Consider the following 19,170-nt stretch of genomic DNA (forward strand, 5'->3'; position numbering starts at 1 on the left):
GCATTATACCAAAAATCCTGGGTCCTAGATGAGAAGGTACAGATGGAGCCATAGCTACCATGGGATTTGATTATGCAGATTAGCATATCCCAGAACACCCCCACTATTCAAAAAAACATGTGACACAGGAAGCAATGCTCAGATATGAAATCTTGAGATGAAAACCTCTGAAAGCTACAAAAATCATATAACCAAGAGGTAAGATTTATGATGTTAGGTTTTGACATCTTTTCCAACCCACATGCCAGAAAGATGACACACGTGCTGATATTAGGCTGTCCTGCTGAGAAGCCTCCACAGGACCCTCTTGATGTCTCTGTTCCTCAGGCTGTAAATGAAGGGGTTCACCATGGGGGTGACCACGGTATACATCACTGAGGACAATGAACTCTTCCTGGAAGAAAATGAGACAGCTGAACTGAGGTACACTCCAAGGCCTGTTCCATAAAATAAGCAAACAACCGACAGGTGAGAGCCACAGGTGGAAAAGGTTTTATACTTCCCACCTGAAGATGAGACTCTCAGAATGGAGGAAACAATTCGACTGTAAGAGAAAAGGATCCCTGACTTTGGAACACCAACAAAGATGACAACAATACAATATATCAATACGATATAGATGGAGGCGTCAGAACATGCAAGGTTAAAAAGTTGAGGGGGTTCACAGAAGAAATGAGGGATTTCCACATCTGTGCAGAAGGTAAGTTGTGACACCATTGAAATGTGCAGCTGGGAGTCCTAAAGGCTTATGAAAAAGGACACCAAAACTAGCAAGCCACAGAGGCGGGGGTTCATGATGACTGTGTAGTGCGGGGGGTGACAGATGGCCACAAACCGGTCATAAGCCATCACAGTGAGAAGCAGAGTGTCCAGGCATCCAAAGAGGTAAAAAAAAGAACATTTGTATCAGGCAGCCCCCATAGGTGATGGATTTGCTCCGTGTCTGAATGTTCACTAGCATCTTTGGGACTGTGATGGAAATGAAACCAATGTCAGCCAAGGACAGGTTGGAGAGGAAGAAGTACATGGGGGTGTGGAGATGGGAGTCAGAGGTGACAGCCAGGATGATGAGTAGGTTCCCAGTCACAGTGAGCAGGTACATGGACAGGAACAGCCCAAAGAGGAGGGGCTACAGTTCTGGGTCCTCAGAGAGGCCCAGGAGGAGGAATTCAGAGACACCTGTTAGATTCCGTGGCTCCATGCACTTTCAACAGTTTTGGAAAAAGAAAAGAGGATTGTTAAAAGGATACAGGTAAACAGCCACCCAGTGTTGTGTATTTTGAATTCAAGAAACTCACAAGCCCACAAACTCCCGTGTTCACACTTAGGGACCTAATACCCCAGTACTTTTCAGCAATATTACTCAGTTACACCAAGCCCAACCACTGTATTTTTCAAAAGTCTTTCCTCATTCCTCATTTTTTTCTGTGCTATTCACTTTTTTCTGTACCCAACCACTTTAGAGATGCTAGGCTAAAGAATGTTAAAATGGCAAGGACATTTTATGATAACGAGTTCATAGAAAGAGTGAAATATCACACTCCTCTATGAGAGAAACATACGCAATAAGAAATACCCTTTTTTTTAAGAAAAAGATCTTTTCAATTAAAGGACAATAAGAAGTACTTGCCATTCCAGGGTGTGCAAACAGTTAACACACTTGGCTGCTAGGCAAAAGGTTGGAGCCTACCCAGAAGCACCTCAGAAACAAGGCCTGGTGATCTACTTCTGTAAAATCAGTCACTGAAAACCCAGTGTGGCATAGTTCTACTCGGACACACACAGTGTCACCATGGATCAGAATTTACTCAATGGAAACTGGCTGTTCTTTTTAAGAAGCAGTCAAAAGTACTTTACATAACCGAGTACAGTGCTATAAATTCCCTTGATTTAGAATATTTATAAAACAACATATACAGGATAGGAACACATTTAAAAAAAAAACCTTCATTGAGTTGATTCCAACTCATGGCGACTCCGTGTGTTGCAGAATAGAACTGCTCCACAGAGTTTTCATGGCCTTCATCTTTACAAAAGCAGATCACCAGGCCTTTCTTTCATGATGCTGAAAGTTGCATTCAAACAACCAACCTTTATGTTAGTAGTCAAGCTCAAACCTTTTGCTTCAGCCAGGGACCTCCTTAGCTGGATTCTAAATTAAAATGCTCGTAATCAGAGAGTATGTTTATATGTCAATTATCTTCACAGGTTTTCATCATTCTTTGGTTTTCTGACATCCATCTTATATGGAGATACATGGTCATTCAAACATGTGGGTCACCTTTAAAAATCTTTTAAAGTATATATCCTCATTATAAAAAAATGGGCAAAAGAAATAAACAGGCACTTCACCAAAGAAGACATTAAAGCAGCCAACAGACACATGAGGAAATGCTCATGATCACTGACCATTAGAGAAATGCAAAACAAAACCACAGTGAGATATCCCGGCATTACTGGCACAAATCAAAAAATATAGGAAATAACAAATGTTGGAGAGGCTGTGGGGAGATCAGAACTCTTATGCACTGCTGGTGTGACTGCAAAATGATACAAGCATTTTGGAAATGACATGGTGCTTCCTTAGAAAGCTAGAAATAGAAATACCATATGATCCAGCAATCGCACTCCTAGGAACATATCCTACAGAAATAAAAGCCATCACATGAATAAACATATGCATACCCATGTTCATTGCAGCATTGTTGACAATAGCAAAAAGATGGAAAGAACCTAGATGCCCATCAACAGACGAATGGATAAACAAACTGTGGTACATACACACAATGGACTATTATGCAACAATAAAGAAAAACGATGTATCTGTGAAGCATCTCATAACATGGATGAATCTGGATGACATTATGCTCACTGAAATAAGTCAATGACAAAAGGACAAATATTGTATGAGACCATTATTGCAAAAACTCATGAAAAGAAAAGTGACGTACCTGTGAAGCATCTCCTAACATGGATGAATCTGGATGACATTATGCTGACTGAAATAAGTCAATAACAAAAGGACAAATATTGTATGAGACCATTATTGCAAAAACTCATGAAAAGGTTTATACACAAAAAGAAACAATCTTTGATGGTTATGAGGGAGGAGATAGGTGGGGATGGAAAAACACTAAATAGAGAATAAATGATAAATTTAGTGAAGGGTAATACAATACATGATACTGGGGAAGCCAGCACAACTTGTACAAGGCAAGGTCATGGAAGCTCCACAGACACACCCAAACTCCCTGAGGGACTGAATTGCTGGGCTGAGGGCTATGGGGACCATGGTCTCAGGGGACATCTACCTCAAGTGGCTTAACATAGTTTATAAAGAATATGTTCTACATTCTACTTTGCTGAATGGCATGTGGAGTCTTAAGAGCCTGTGTGTGGCCATCTAGGATACTCCACTGGTCTCATCCCTTCAGGAGCAAGGAAGAATGAAGTAAACTAAAGATACAAAGGAAAGATTAGTCCAAAGGACTAATAGACCACATCTACCATGGCCTCCACCAGACTGAGTCCAATACAACTAGATGGTGCCTGGCTACCTTCACTGACTGCTCTGACAGAGATCACAATAGAGGGGCTCAGACAGAGCTGGTGAAAAATGTAGAACAAAATTCTAACTCAAAAAGAAAGACCAGACTTGCTGGCCTGACAGAGACTAGAGAAACTCTGAGAGTATGGCCCCAGACACCTTTTCAACTCAGCAATGAACTCAGTCCTAAGGTTCGTCCTTCAGCCAAAGATTGAGCATGCCCATAAAACAAAACAATACTAGAGGGGCACACCAGTCCATGGGCAAGGACTAGAAAGCAGGAGGGAACAGGAAAGCTGGTAATAGGGAACCCGAGATTGAGAAGGGAGAGTGTTGACATGTCATGGGATTGTTAACCAATGTCACAAAACGATATGTGTATTAACTGTTTAATGAGAAACTAGTGCGTTCTGTAAACCTTCATCTAAAGTACAATTAAAAATAATTAAAATAAAGTATATATCCCCTCCCTTGGCTAATTGGACATTGAATTTTGATAACTGTTTGATAAATATTCAAATCATACAACAGTGCTGATTCCAAAGATGGCATTAGAGTAAAATGCACCAATGATTAAACAACAATTTTCTTTTCTGAAACACCGTGCCTGTTTTTCACTGTGTAGACACTGGTATTTGCATCAATGTTACACCGTTTCAGGGAAAGGTCTGGTGTTCAGTTGGCTTTTTTCTTTGTTTCCATTCTCTATTGATTTGATAAAAGGCTGAAATATGTTTCTCACCCTAAATGTTTAGTAAGCATTGTTTCCTTATCAAATCAACACTTTTATTTGAATTCAGGAACTTAGGACCAGGGACACTCCAAAGCCAGGTTTGAAATCCAGCCATTTTAGGCCAACTTAAGAGGTTTCCAAGTCAATCCTTCCTTATGGGGGATGGGGCGAGGGTGATTGGAATTCACCTTATTTAGTTCCCTGATGGCAACTTACTTCTTCATTTCTATTGGTATGTCTAATATCATTTCATTTGGCCTGTTTTCTTAATTCACAGTTCAACTCACTGAGTTGGGAAAGGAAGAATCAATGGTTCAGTCTCAATTTGCTCGTCTGAAAAGAAACACAATGACTCACCTCTGGTTGAGGAGACAGAATCTTGGAATAGCAGTCAGAAGTGCAAGGTCTAAATCCCACATCTGTCACACAATGAATTTGGAGTTCATGTAAATCTTTCAACCACTCTTACCTGGAAATAGGGGGGTATAATATCCATCACTAGGATTTGCATGGCAGCCAACGAAGGTGTGGCACTTAATAAAAACTTGGGCAATCTTTTTTAGTCAGAATTTGAATCAGTATGAGAAAAAAAAATTGAGAGTAGTGAGTTTATTGTTGAAATATAATCCCAGGTTTTATTCGATTACATGGGAAAGATAGATGCCTAATATGTCCCAGGAAATTCAAGCACAGAATGTATTGAAATCATAAAATGTGCCTAGGTTCACAGGGTAAGCTTTACTTTGTCCATCTCCTTCTCCGTTTTTCCTCTTTAGCTTTCAGCTTTACGAAAATCTCCACAATTTTTTAAAATAATTGAATGTTTACTCTCTACTAACTAAATAGATCCCACAGAAAGCCCACAATATAGATATATTCATGCCCTATGGGACTCATTGGAGGGATGAAAGCACAGGAAAGCACTCAGCGTGCAAGCAGTACAGCCTATGATCTGATCCTGTGAACTAAGGAAAGAGGAACCAAGGGTCTATTCCATATTTAACACAGATTTATTGTTTTCCTTGTGGTTGTAGCCTACTCATGCTAAGCACAGGATATTCTCTGAGGAGTCGGAAATTAATGAGACTCAGTGGTTTACTTCCAAGTATTTTATATCTACTTGTATAAGAATGGAAATAAAATGACCTTACAGAGATCCAGAAAAAATAAACCTGTCACATCACAGGATATATTACTTCAATGGCATGAAGCTTTATTTAATTTATAATAATATCTAAAAAAAAAAAAAAAATGTGCTCTGAGTAAATGCATCCATCACAAATTTAATCACATATGTAATATGCATTATCTCTTCAGTCCTTACATGAGTGCAGATCTCTCTGTCTACCAGCTGTGGATCAACTCGAATGGCAATGTAGAGGCTAACAGGTACTAAGAAATAACCCCAACACATAGAGATCAAAAGTAGCACAGACAGGATTCACAATTAAATTCTACGTCACTGAGGACCATGCATTAACCATCTTCACTCTGTTTCCTCATATTTCAAAAAGTATAAAGAAAAAGCCCAGGGAACTTAACCAAAGATGTATCTAAGTTACAATTTTAACTCATTCCAGCTTCCTGACGAGGGATGGAACTCAAGATCTTGTCTTTATGTCTCCGAGATTGAGATAGGCTAAATTACATCAATGAAAGGAAGTGGACAGCTGAGTTAAATTCCAGGAGAGGGGGCAAGAGAGAGACCTGGACTAATTATCATATGCAAACTCCTGATGTAATATTCTCCTGTATTCACAATTATCCTTCTGATAGTGGAGACACCAAGAGGCACTCACTGCTCTCTACTGTGGCCTAGCAGAACCCCCCACAAAGGAGCATAGTGAGCAAGGGGTCTCTTTGTGGAGAGACCAAAGAAGTCAAATGGCATAGTGGGCACAGGGGAGAACATGGCCAAGTGCCCTGTGTCTGGTGTCACACTGCCCAGATTCAAACCTGGCTTCAACCTTTTCTGGCCCATGACCTGGAACAAGTTACAAAAAAAGACTGTGCTCAGTTTCTCTTCTATGAAATGACATAACATGTGGTGCTCTTTTCTAGGTGTGGTTATACAGAAAAAAGAAACAAGTTACATAAAAACTTAGTTCAAATCTTGGCACTGGGCAGCCTTCAGTAAGCTTTCACAATACTATGGTGACTACCATCATCCTCATCATTATCGATATCATCATCAAATAGATCTTGTTGAACTGTTTAGGAGATAGATGAGAGGGGCCCATTTCTCTCCTTCTGGTGGGGACATACCAATGGGAACCAGTACCAATGTAGAAGAAATTAAAAATCTAAATGAACCTTCTCAAACCTCTACCAGAACCAGGAACAGAAATTTCACAAACCTCTGAGATGAAATGTAGCATTTCAGGGCCGTCCATCTGGCCATCCCAAGTGTGCTGCTTGTCCTGATGAGGAGGAAACAATACTCCCAAGCCCTTCTGTGTCCACTGTCGCCCAAGGCACTCACTGGATTGCACTGGGTCTCTCATGGGGCATGACCAAGGAGTATGGGTTCACCAACACTCCCCTGCCTAGTGGACAATGAGAGTTGAGGCTCCTTCCTCAGAACTGATAGGAAGAGAGATTCGGGTGTGGGCCTCCTGATTCAAAGGACCCCTGTAGAGGAGAGACACAGTTATGAAGTTCACTGGACTGGGAAGAGCAATCTGAAGGCCTTGGGGTCACAGGCAGGATATTTACAGTTGTATGGCTTTGGTATTTCAATGCCCAGAGCTCACAATTAGCCAAATTGGTTCATGTTATTCCAATCTCTGAAGACTTGCTAGTATACATGAAACAGAAAGAACAAAAATTCAATGTTCCTGTTATCTCGGCCTGGTCATTCTAAGGATGAAATATTCCACACCTCTAACTTCCAAGTTGTACAGATCTTACGATAAAAATCACTCTTTTTTTTTTTTCAATTTTTCAATCTCAACAATCCATATGTAATTTAATACTTCCAACCCATAGAATGAACCAAGTAGTGTAGGGACAATCAAGTGTTCTATAAAAGTCCTCGTGGCACAGTGGTTAAAGCACTCACCTGCTGACTGAAAGTTTGGCATTTGGAAAACACTTAGACACTCCACAGAAGAAACAGCTGTAAATTTGTCCCCATGAAGATTATACCCTGAAAATTCTACGGGGCAGTTCTACTCTGTCACATGGGGTCCTTAAGAGTCAAAACTGACTTAACAGTACCTAACAACAATGACAACAGATCTTCTGTACCAAGAATCTGATATTATTTTCATTTTCTGAATTAATATTTGTGTCATGTCCTATCATCTCCTTTCTGTAGCCCTCGCATGTGGTTTGGAGTTTTATGCATTGGCAATTTATATTTTTCGCTAATCTGAATGACAATACCAGTTATAATTTTTCTGTGTAGTTAATGTATGCTGGTACTTTAGAAAAAGATTTGTTTTGTTGTACTTATCTGGTAACTTAATCCTTCACCTAAACACCTTTATGGGCCTCAGGGAAAAATGCATTCACAAGGTTGTCAACGGCTGCAGTCACCTCAAGGTTTGACTGGAAGATGGTTTAATTCCAAGGTCACTCAGGTGTCAGTGGGCAGGATTTGTTCCTCATGGGCTGTTGGCCAGGGGCCTCCCTTAACTTCTGACCACATGGGCCTCTCCATCAGGCAGCTGACAATATGGAAGCTGGTTTTCATCCGAGTAGGCTGGCCAGAGAGAAGGAGAGGGCTGGCAAGATGACAGCAAGATTCTTTTCTTTCACACCGCATTGTTGGAAGTGATATTCCAATAGTTTCCCAAATTCTTTTTGATGGAAGCAATGAACTGAGTCCAGCGCACACTCAAGGGGATAGTTATCAACAAGAGTATGGATGTAAGAGGTGAGGGTTGTTGGGAGAATCTTAGAAGCTACACACTACACAAGCTTCACTCTCTATAAGGATGGTGACTCTAAGCATCACCACACTCCAGAGAAGTCCCTCTGCTTTCCAGCATACTCGCAATCCATTGCACCACCATGCTTTCAGCAAACATTCCCTGGAGAAAAACAGACACATAGTAGAATTCCTAAAAACTCTATCATGCTTCTCCTGGTCTTGCAGTCAAAAGCCACTCCAGTTTCTCTAACACCAGCAGAGTCCTTCCATTGATATTAGGGCAGTCACAGCCATTCCATGCACAAATTCAAAAACTATCCCCAGCAGCTTCTGATTTCTGTTTGACAAGAAAGGGCTTGCTGTGCTCCAGAATGCAATTTTTCTTAGATTTCTTTGTGTTCAGGACTCTTGAAATCTTTAATAAAGGTGCTTTATGCTTATATAGTTTTTTTTTTTTTTCCTAGAAGGTAATGTGGAATACTGATATATTGGACATTTGATATCTTATCCATGTGGCCATCTGAGTAAGGCTTCTCTGTTCTGAAGAACTAGGACATTAACTTGTCATTAACTGATATGAAGAAACTTTGAACACACACCAGGTGAAACTGAATACAGACAAAAGGATGCTATTTACCTATATTTGGATAAATGGCCAAGAATAATTTTGGGTAGACCAAATGGCAGGTGTGTAGAGGTGGATTGGAGAGGTAGATGATACGCACTGAACTTAGACAGTGGCAAATGTTTAATATTAAACACAGTGGAAGAGGGGTCAGTTTTCAAAGTCATTGCCAAAGCTAGTGTAGAGGACAGGTGTATGAAAACCAAAGAGAGTTGTGTCTCTGCGGTAAAAAGAGAGATCTGCTTTGTGCTTTTTCCACTTCTCTCTCTGGATGAGGATCCTTAAAACAAAAAGAGATACACCACATTCCTGACTTTAGATGTCCAAATGAGGAAAGTCTACTCTCAAATCTTTATCCTTGTGTTATTTATAGAACTTATTAAACCCTATTCTTTATTCTACGACTCTTACTCTTGCACATACGATTAAATGGTGAATAAAGACTCCATCAAGTGTCCACGATATAAAAACAAACAAAGCGTACATTTCTAATTCAGTTCTTAAAGATCCCTGCATAAAGTATAATGCTCCAGGGAGGAAGAAAAATATTGGATGTATGGATGTCAAATTGTCTTCACCATTTTTTTAAAAAGATAATAAATAATTTTTTCAACATTATACAAAGTAGTGATGGGAAGAATCTCTAGTCTAATACAGTAGATTTTGATTATAAAGATAAATGATATTCAGTCCTTGCCCTGAACTGCTCAAAATCTTGTACGAAGGCAGTAGAGGATGGTAAACCTGGAAATGGGGAATCTAAGGTAGAGAAGGGATGAAGACTGACATGTCATGGGAGTGGCAACCAATGTCACAAAAAATACGTGTATTAATTGTTTAATGAGAAATTGATTTGTTCTGTGAACCCTCATCTAAAATAAATTTAAAAAAAGGCCTTGTGGCACAGTGATTAAAGTGTTTGTTTGCTAAATGAAAATTTGGTGGTTGAAATCCACCTAGTCACTCCACAGGAGGAGGACCTGGTGATGTGCTGTCATAAAGAGTACAGTCTAGAAAACTCTAAGGGGCAGTTCTGCTTTGCCATATGGGGTCAGAATGAGTTGAAAGAGACTCGACAGCACCTAACAATACCATGTCTTCTGCACCAAGAATCTGATGCTATTTTCTTTATCTGAATTAATATCTGTGTCATGAAGGAAAACTTCCAACTTTCAATCTTCCTTTCTATAGCCCTTGTTTTACACTTTGGCGATTTATATTTTTTGCTAATTTGAACTACAGCAACAGTTGTAATTTTTCTGTGTAGTTAATGTGTGATGGTACATTAGAAAGTTGTTTATTTTGTCATATATATTTGGTAATTTGATCCTTCCCCTAAATGCTTCTGCAGGCCTCACAAATGACTGCGTTCAAAATGTTGACCAGGGCTGCAGCGATCTCAAGGCTTGACTGAAAGTGAAACCAATTCCAAGATCACTCAGGCATCAGTTAGAAGGATTTGTTCCTCACAGACTGCTGGCCAGAGACCTCCCTTAACTTCTGATCACATGGGCCTCTCCATCTGGTACCTGGCAACACGGACTCTGGATTCCATCAGAGTGAGCTGGCCAGAGAGCAGGAGAAGGCTGGTAAGATGAAAGCCAGATTCTTTTTACACTCCAGTCTTAGAAGTGATATCCCAAGAGTTTTCCAAATTCTATTTGATGGAAACAATTAACTGAGTCTAGCACACATTCAAGAGGATGCTTATCCACAAAAGTGTGAATACAGGAAGTGGGGGTTGTTGGAAGAATGTTAGAAGCTACACATTACACAGGTTTCACTCTCTATAAGGAAAGTGGCTCTCAATAAAACTAAACTTTAAAGAGGAATGAAATTATGCTATCCAATCCATAGCACCACCATGCACGCAGTAAACATTCCCTGAAGGAAAACAGGCACGTGGTAGAATTCCTATAAATCCCACCATGATGCTGCTGAACTGAAGTCAGAAGGCCCTCTGGTTTCTCTAGCAGCAGCAGAGTCCTTCCATTAGGCCAGTCTCAGCCTTTCCATGCACAAATTCAACACATATCCCCAAAAGCAACTCACATCTGCTTAACTACAAAGGGCTCACTTCACTCCAGAACGTAATTTTCCTTATGTTTCTTTGTGTTCACAACTCTTGAAATCTTTAATAGTAGATAAAGTGGATAAAGTAGATAAAGTGGAATAATGGTGTGTTACACCTTTTATATTCTATCCACATGGCCACCTGGGTGAGGCTTCTTTGTTCTAAAGGACTCAGAGATTGGTTTGTCATTAGCTGATATGAAAAAAACTGGAATATATACCCAATGGCATTGATCATGGAAAAAAAGACACTATTTATTTATGGGAAACCCTGGTGGCTTAGTGGTTAAGTGCTACGGCTGTTAACAAAGAGGTTTGCAGTTCAAATCCACCAGGCACTCCTTGGAAACTCTACGGGGCAGTTCTACTCTGTCCTATAGGGTCGCTATGAGTTGGAATCAACTGGATGGCAGTGGGTTATTTATTTATTTATTTATATTTACCTATGCATGGGTAAATGGCTGAGGGTAATTTTGGGGAGACCAAATGGCAGGCATGTTGAGGTGAATGGAGAGGTAGAGAATAAGCACTGAGAGCTTTCACCATCATTGGACAGTGGCAAAATTTTAATATAAACATAATGGTAAGAGGGAATGAGATTCTAGAGTCACTGCCAAAGCCGTGTGTAGAGGACAAGTGTAAAAAACCAAAGAGCATTGCGTTCTTGTGGTAAAAAGAGAGATTTACTTTGTGCTTTTCCAGCTTCTCCCTCTGAACGAATATCCTTAAAGGAAAAGGAAAGATACCACATTCCTTCATTCTCTTCTTAGATGTCCAGTTGAGGAATGTCTACCCTGATTTTTTTTTTGTCACTGTGTTATTTATAGAACTTATCAAGCCCTACCCTTTATTCTACAACTCTTATTCTTGCACATAAAATTAAGTGGTGAATAACAGATCCCATCAAATGTCCATAAAAACAAAAACAAACAAACCATACATTTCTTCCTTTAGGAGTTCTTAAAGGTCTCTGTGGAAGGTGTAATGTTCCAAAGAAGAAGAAAACACTGAGTGTACGGATGTCAAATTGTCTTTACCTTTTTTTTTTTTAATAAGATAATAATGTAGTCAACAATATAAAAAGCAAAGATGGGACAAATCTCTGGTCTTAATGCAGTAGATTTTTAGTATGTATAAGGGTTTGATTATAAACGATATCCAATCCCTGCCCTTGAACTTCTCAGGGTCTTTTTATGTAAAGATAAATTTTAAAGGTCATCAGGCATCCAAGGTGAAGACAACATGGACTTCAAATAATTTATTTGAATGGCTTCTCCATTCCAGCAGATGACAACAATGATAATATCTATATTTACCGAATTCTTAGCATGCCTGACATGTATTATCTGCTTAATTCTTACAATACCTTAAGCTAAATAATACAGAAACTGAAGAATCAATAGCCTTCAGAGTTAAACAACAAGTTCATGTCCATAAAGCTAAGGAGTTAGAGGAGCTAATGTTGAAAACCAAACAGTTACCCTGCAAATACCATTAGTTGAGCCACTCTATGGGCCTAACCATAGGGTGACTACATTAGTTTCCACTTACTGATCCATTACTAGGTACTAAACACAGTTGTAATCAGTGCTTTTGATTACATCCTGTTAACCACTCTCAGATGACTGCTTTTGTTATCACAACTATAGAGATGAAGAAGTTAAACAGAAACATGTTTTATAAAAAATTATATTATGCCTAAAATCAGTTTCTAGTATCAAGTCCTTTTTTTTGAATTATTGGAATGCACACTAAAAATGAACTTCTCTAAAGTGATATTAAGGACTACCATTTGATAGGAAACTACTGTTTAATCCAACCTTAGCAATGTTACATGTAGTTGTTGCAATGGCCTTGAAAGATTAGCACTATTAATCCCAATTTGATGAAAAGGACTTTGAGGGTCAATAAGGTACACTGAGTTGCCAAAATTATCCAGTTTATAAGCTAAGATATGGTTGGAGGTATGTCACCAAATGCCACACTCTTTCCATAATTTGTGGTTCCTTTTCCATATCAAAGGTAAGTATACCACTTTCTGACCGCCATTAGGGATCTCTGACATATTTCCTTCCAGGCTTTTCTCCATTCGTAGCATTAATCTAATAGTATCACTCATCCTAAGTTTTGATGTTTAAAGCGGAAGAAGAAAATGTTACCTTTGAGGAAAGATTACCATGAGATATCAAAAGGAAATACCTTGAATGTATCAATTTTTTTCACCATTCCTGTGTTTGCAGAAATGGATATGCAACTAAGTTGTAGGGTAGATAGGACTCATAAAGTCTCAATGCAGTTAGCCATAAACAGGGAATCACAACACTACTTTCCTGTTTTTAAGTGAGAGCTGTCTCTTCCCAAAAACTGGTGTGGCCTCATCCTCTGGCAATTGCACTCCATTCCCCATTGTCAACGTTTCTCATCAGGAAAGTTCACAGGGGATTTAACTCAGTGGTAAAGGGCAGAGAAAATTAAACTATTGGTTAGGCAGGTTTTCTGAGCATCAAAAATTTCTCCCTCAGAAATTATGCCAATGTGTCTAAAAGAATATTGCACACCCATGTAGTAGAACACAGAAAGAGCCCAAAGACAAGGAAACATGGTAACACAGTCAAGTCTTCATCAGTCTTTTACAAGGGAAAAGCAAGGGCTCCTCTTTCCCAAAGATGTGACCCTCTGCTACCCTAGGCTAATAAAAAAATAAGATAAAATTAAATTTATTCATAATGACTCAAGGCATTGATAATCCTAGAGCACTAATACAGCCAGTATGATACCACCACCTTAATCCTCAGTTGTACAACCTTGACCAAGATATGTAATTTACAGCCTCCTTTTTTCCTGAGCATGCTTTGTAATGTTCCAATTTTATACACTTCACACATAACTTTATTCCTCAAGTACAATTTAACAGTCAGGATTCAATAAAGAAAAGGGAAATACCAGGAAGAACATTTCATACAGGTAACTGGTAAAATAGTTACACAAGGACTGAAAGACAAAAAGGAGCAATGTGGCCATACAGAGATAGTTAACTCCAGATAGAAGCTCCCACACCAAGGTCTAAGAAAACACGTATAAGGAAAAAGTTGAGCTTATTAGGGAGTGGTATCATTTACTGATCATTTTGGGGAAAACCTAAAAATAAAGTCAGATGAGGCATCACAAGAGTGGTTTAGGATCTTCCCCTCTTTGGCCCCAGCATCACGGAGTAAAGTATAGAAGGTGAGTCTGGAGGAGGGAGACAAGATCTTGTCAAGAAGCACATATAACCCAGCAGCGACGGCAGGCTGGTCCTAGTGTTCAGTCACAGCTTCTCAGGGAGAAGCAGCCCGCCACATAGCCCAATCACACCACCGGAACCTGAAGAGAATGGGTCTCGGCAAAAGCTAAGTACCTGCGTACATTTTACCACACCCCCCCACCCCCATCCCCAAGCCGGCTTCACTGGCTGAATCCCTGGGCCTGAGATAGACCCTGGTGGGTACCTAGAACCATCCTCCCAGCATAGGGGAAGGAAAAATTTTGCAATTGGGGGGAAAGGATAATTTGCTAGCTCCATTAACTGGGGGACCTCAGAACAGAAGCAGCTCCTGTCCAGGCAAAAACCATCCATGGACCTTGAGCACCCTCCCCTTCTGCATGGACCTTTGTGCACCTATTTTGGGAGAATACGCCCTTGCTGACAAACCCCAAACATTTCAGCTGTCCGGTGGAGAAGTGGGTATTTGACATTTGACATTGCTTTGCCTATTAAACAAGGTTCTCACGTACCCACAACAGGGACCTAAGGACTGGAAGCCCCACTCAGGTCACCCAGCCACCAGCAACAGGGATCCAAAGATAACTGATAACCTCTCAGTCCTTACAACCAAAAACTTTGGGTGCCCATGATCCCTCTGCAGAACCCACCCACCAGCATGCCCTAGGGAACAGAGATGCATTTTCCTCAGAGACACTTGGAGGTCGATTCTCAGCCACCTGCTTTGTTCAGCATGTGACCCCCTCTGCAATCAGATACCGGTATACAAGCCAATCACCCCTGCCCCTCTACGAGTGTAGGACAGAGCCTGTACCACACACTTGATATCAGCTACCTGGAAACCTGACCTGAATTCATACAAGAAAACTGAATGGACTCCTAGACAGATACACCTGGTAACAGCTCTAGCCAGCTGGGGACAGGACATCAGAGCTCCAAAGGCAAAAATAATCAAGCTAGCTCAGGCAAGCAACCCATAGGGGTATACCAAAACAAAACAAACCAAGCAGCTATGAAACAGTAAGCAAGCATAAATTAATACAATAATTTATAGATGGCTTGGAGACAACAGTCAATATCAAGTCACATACAGAAACAGACCATGATCACCTCAACAGGCTCTCAAAACAAAGAATCCAGGGATCTTCTAGATGAAACTGCATTCCTGGAATTACCAGATGCAGAATACAAAAGTTTAATATACAGAACCCTTCAAGACATCGGGAAAGAAATGAGGCAATACACACAACAAGCCAAGGAACACACAGATAAAGCAACTGAAGAAATTAGAAAGATTATTCAGGAATATAATGAAAAGTTTAATAAGCTGGAAAAATCCATAGACAGACAGCAATCAGAAATTCAGAAGATTAACAATAACTTTACAGAATTTTAGATAACAGAAAATCAGAGGAGCAGAATTGAGCAAGTAGAAGCCAGAATGTCTGAACTCGAAGATAAATCACTCGGCACTAATATATTTTAAGAAAAATCAATAAAAGAACTTAAAAAAATGAAGAAACCTTAAGAATCATGTGGAACTCTCTCAAGAGAAATAACCTACGAGTGATTGGAGTACAAGAACAGGGAGGGGTAACAGAAAATACAGAGAAAATTGTTGAAGATTTGTTAGCAGAAAACTTCCCTTCTATTGCAAAAGATGAGAAGATATCTATCCAAGATGCTCATCGAACTCCACATAAGGTAGATCTTAAAAGAAAGTCACCAAGACATATTATAATTAAGCTTGCCAAAACCAAAGATAAAGAGAGAATTATAAGAGCAATGAGGGATAAACGAAAAGTCACCAACAAAAGAGAGCCAATAAGAATAAGATTGGACTACTCTGCAGAAACCATGCAGGCAAGAAGGCAATGGGATGATATATTTAAAAAACTGAAGGAAAAAATTGCCTGCCAAGAATCATATATCCATCAAAACTGTCTCTTAAATACAATAAAGGGAGTTCTTGTTTAGAAAATCAATAATACCAGGTATCAATCCAAGAATAGAACACTGGGCAGAGGAACCAGGAGTCAACCCAGACAGGGAAATCCAAAAAAACAAAGATTAAAAAAAAAAAAAAAAAAAAGGCCAACACAGGGTAACGGCGATGTTATTATATAAAAGAAGACAACATTAAAATAATAAAGAGAGACTAAGAAATGTAATCATACACCTTCCATATGGAGAGGAATATATGCTGATACAAAGAAATAAAAGTTAGTTTTAAATTTAGAAAAATAGGGGTAAATAATAAGGTAACCACAAAAGAGATAAACTATTCTACCCACCAAATAAAATACAAGGGAAAAATATAGACTCAGAAGAAACAAAATCAACAACAACAAATACGAGGAAAGGACAATACGTAAAGAAAATTTATTCAGCACATGAAATCAAGTGGGAAAAAGAAACCGTCAGCACACAAAAAAAGACATCAAAAAGATGGCACGAAATTCATACCTATCCATAATTACCCTGAATGTAAATGGGCTAAATGCACCAATAAAGAGACAGAGAGTGGCAGAATGGATTAAAAAACAAGATCCGTCTATATACTGCCTACAAGAGACACACCTTAGACTTAGAGACACGAACAAACTAAAACTCAAAGGATGGAAAAAAATATATCAAGCAAACGACAATCAAAAAAGAGCAGGAGTGGCAATATTAATTTCTGACAAAATAGACTTTCAAGTTAAATCCATCAGAAAGGATAAGGAAGGACACTATATAATGATTAAAGGGACAATACACCAAGAAGATATACCCATATTAAATATTAATGCACTCAGTGACAGGGCTACAAGATACATAAACTCTATCAGCATTGAAAAGTGAGATAGACAGCTCCACAATAACAGTAGGAGACTTCAACACACCACTTTCGGTGAAGGACAGGACATCTGAAAAGAAGCTCAATCAAGACACGGAAGACCTAAATGCCACAATCAACCAACTTGGCCCCGTAGACATATACAGAACACTACACCCAACAGCAACCAACTATTCCTTCTTTTCTTGTGCACATGGAACATTCTCTAGAATAGACCACATATTAGGTCATAAAGCAAGCCTTAGCAGAATCCAAAACACTGAAATATTACAAAGCATCTCCTCTGACCATAAGGCCATAAAAGTGGAAATCAGTAACAGGAAAAGTAGGGAAAAGAAATCAAACACTTGGAAACTGAACAATACTCTGCTCAAAAGAGACTGGATTATAGAAGACATTAAGGATGGAATAAAGAAATTCAGAGAATCCAATGAGAATGAAAACACTTCCTATCAGAACCTTTGGGACACAGCAAAAGCAGTGCTCAGAGGCCAATTTATATCAATAAATGCACACATCCAAAAAGAAGAAAGGGCCAAAATCAAAGAATTATCCCTACAACTTGAACAAATAGAAAGAGAGCAACAAAAGAAACCCACAGGCTCCACAAGAAAACAAGAAATAAAAATTAGAGTTGAACTAAATGAAATAGAAAATAAAAAAACAATTGAAAGAATTAACAAGACCAAAAGCTGGTTTTTTGAAAAAAATCAACAAAATTGATAAACCACTGGCCAAACTGACAAAAGAAAAATAGGAGAGGAAGCAAATAACCCAAATAACAAATGAGATGGGTGATATTACAACAGAACCAACTGAAATTAAAACAATCATATCAGATTGCTAAGAAAAACTATACTCAAACAAATTTGAAAACCTAGAAGAAATGGATGAATTCCTGGAATCACACTACCTACATAAACTAACACAAACAGAGGTAGAACAACTAAATAGACCCATAACAAAAGAAGAGATTGAAAAGGTAATCAAAAAACTTCCAACAACAACAAAAAAAGATCTGGCCCCGACAGCTTCACTGCAGAGTTCTACCAAACTTTCAGAGAAGAGTTAACACCACTACTACTAAAAAGGTATTTCAGAGCATAGAAAAGGATAGAATAGTACCAAACTCATTCTATGAAGTCACCATATCCCTGATACCAAAACCAGGTTAAGATACCACAAGAAAAGAATATTATACACCTATATCCCTCATGAATTAAAAAAAAAAAAAAAATTTATCCCTCATGAATATAGATGCAAAATCCTCAACAAAATTCTAGCCAATAGAATTCAACAACATATCAAAAAAAATAATCCACCAGGACCAAGTGGGATTCATACCAGGTACGCAGGGATGGTTCAACATTAGAAAAACAATTAATGTAATCCACCACATAAATAAAACAAAAGACAAGAATCACATGATTTTATCAATTGATGCAGAAAAGGCATTTGACAAAGTTCAACACTCATGCATGATAAAAACTCTCAGCAAAATAAGAATAGAAGGAAAATTCCTCAACATAATAAAGGGCATTTATACAAAGCCAACAGCCAACATCACCCTAAATGGAGAGAGCCTGAAAGCATTCCCATTGAGATCAGGAAACAGACAAGGATGCCCTTTATCACCACTCTTATTCAACATTGTGCTGGAAGTCCTAGCCAGAGCGATTAGGCTAGATGAAGAAATAAAGGGCATCCAGATTGGCAAGGAAGAAGTCAAAGTATCTCTATTTGCAGATAACATGATCTTATACACAGAAAACCCTAAGGAATCCTCCAGAAAACTACTGAAACTAATAGAAGAGTTCAGCAGTATCAGGATACAAGGTAAACATACAAAAATCACTTGGATCCCTCTACACCAACAAAAAGAACATCGAACAGGAAATCACCAAATCAATGCCATTTACAGTAGCCCCCAAGAAGATGAAATACTTAGGAATAAATCTTACCAGAGATGCAAAAGACTTATACATAGAAAACTACAGTACACTTCTGCAAGGAACCAAAAGAGACTTACATAAGTGGAAGAACATATCTTGCTCATGCATAGGAAGACTTAACATTATAAAAATGTCTATTCTACCAAAAGAGATCTATATATTTAATGCAATTCTGATCCAAATCCCAATGACATTGTTTAATGAGATGGAGAAACAAATCACCAACTTCATATGGAAGGGAAAGAGGCCCCGGATAAATAAG

General features: G+C 39.0%; 1 pseudogene; it reads right to left on the reverse strand.

Annotated features, from left to right (window-relative positions):
* Positions 1–270: 270 nt before the first annotated feature.
* LOC100656795 (olfactory receptor 7E178-like) lies at positions 271–1,459 on the reverse strand (annotated as a pseudogene).
* Positions 1,460–19,170: the final 17,711 nt, after the last annotated feature.

Source organism: Loxodonta africana, chromosome 3 (genome assembly GCF_030014295.1).
Source record: "Loxodonta africana isolate mLoxAfr1 chromosome 3, mLoxAfr1.hap2, whole genome shotgun sequence".
Taxonomy (NCBI): domain Eukaryota; kingdom Metazoa; phylum Chordata; class Mammalia; order Proboscidea; family Elephantidae; genus Loxodonta; species Loxodonta africana.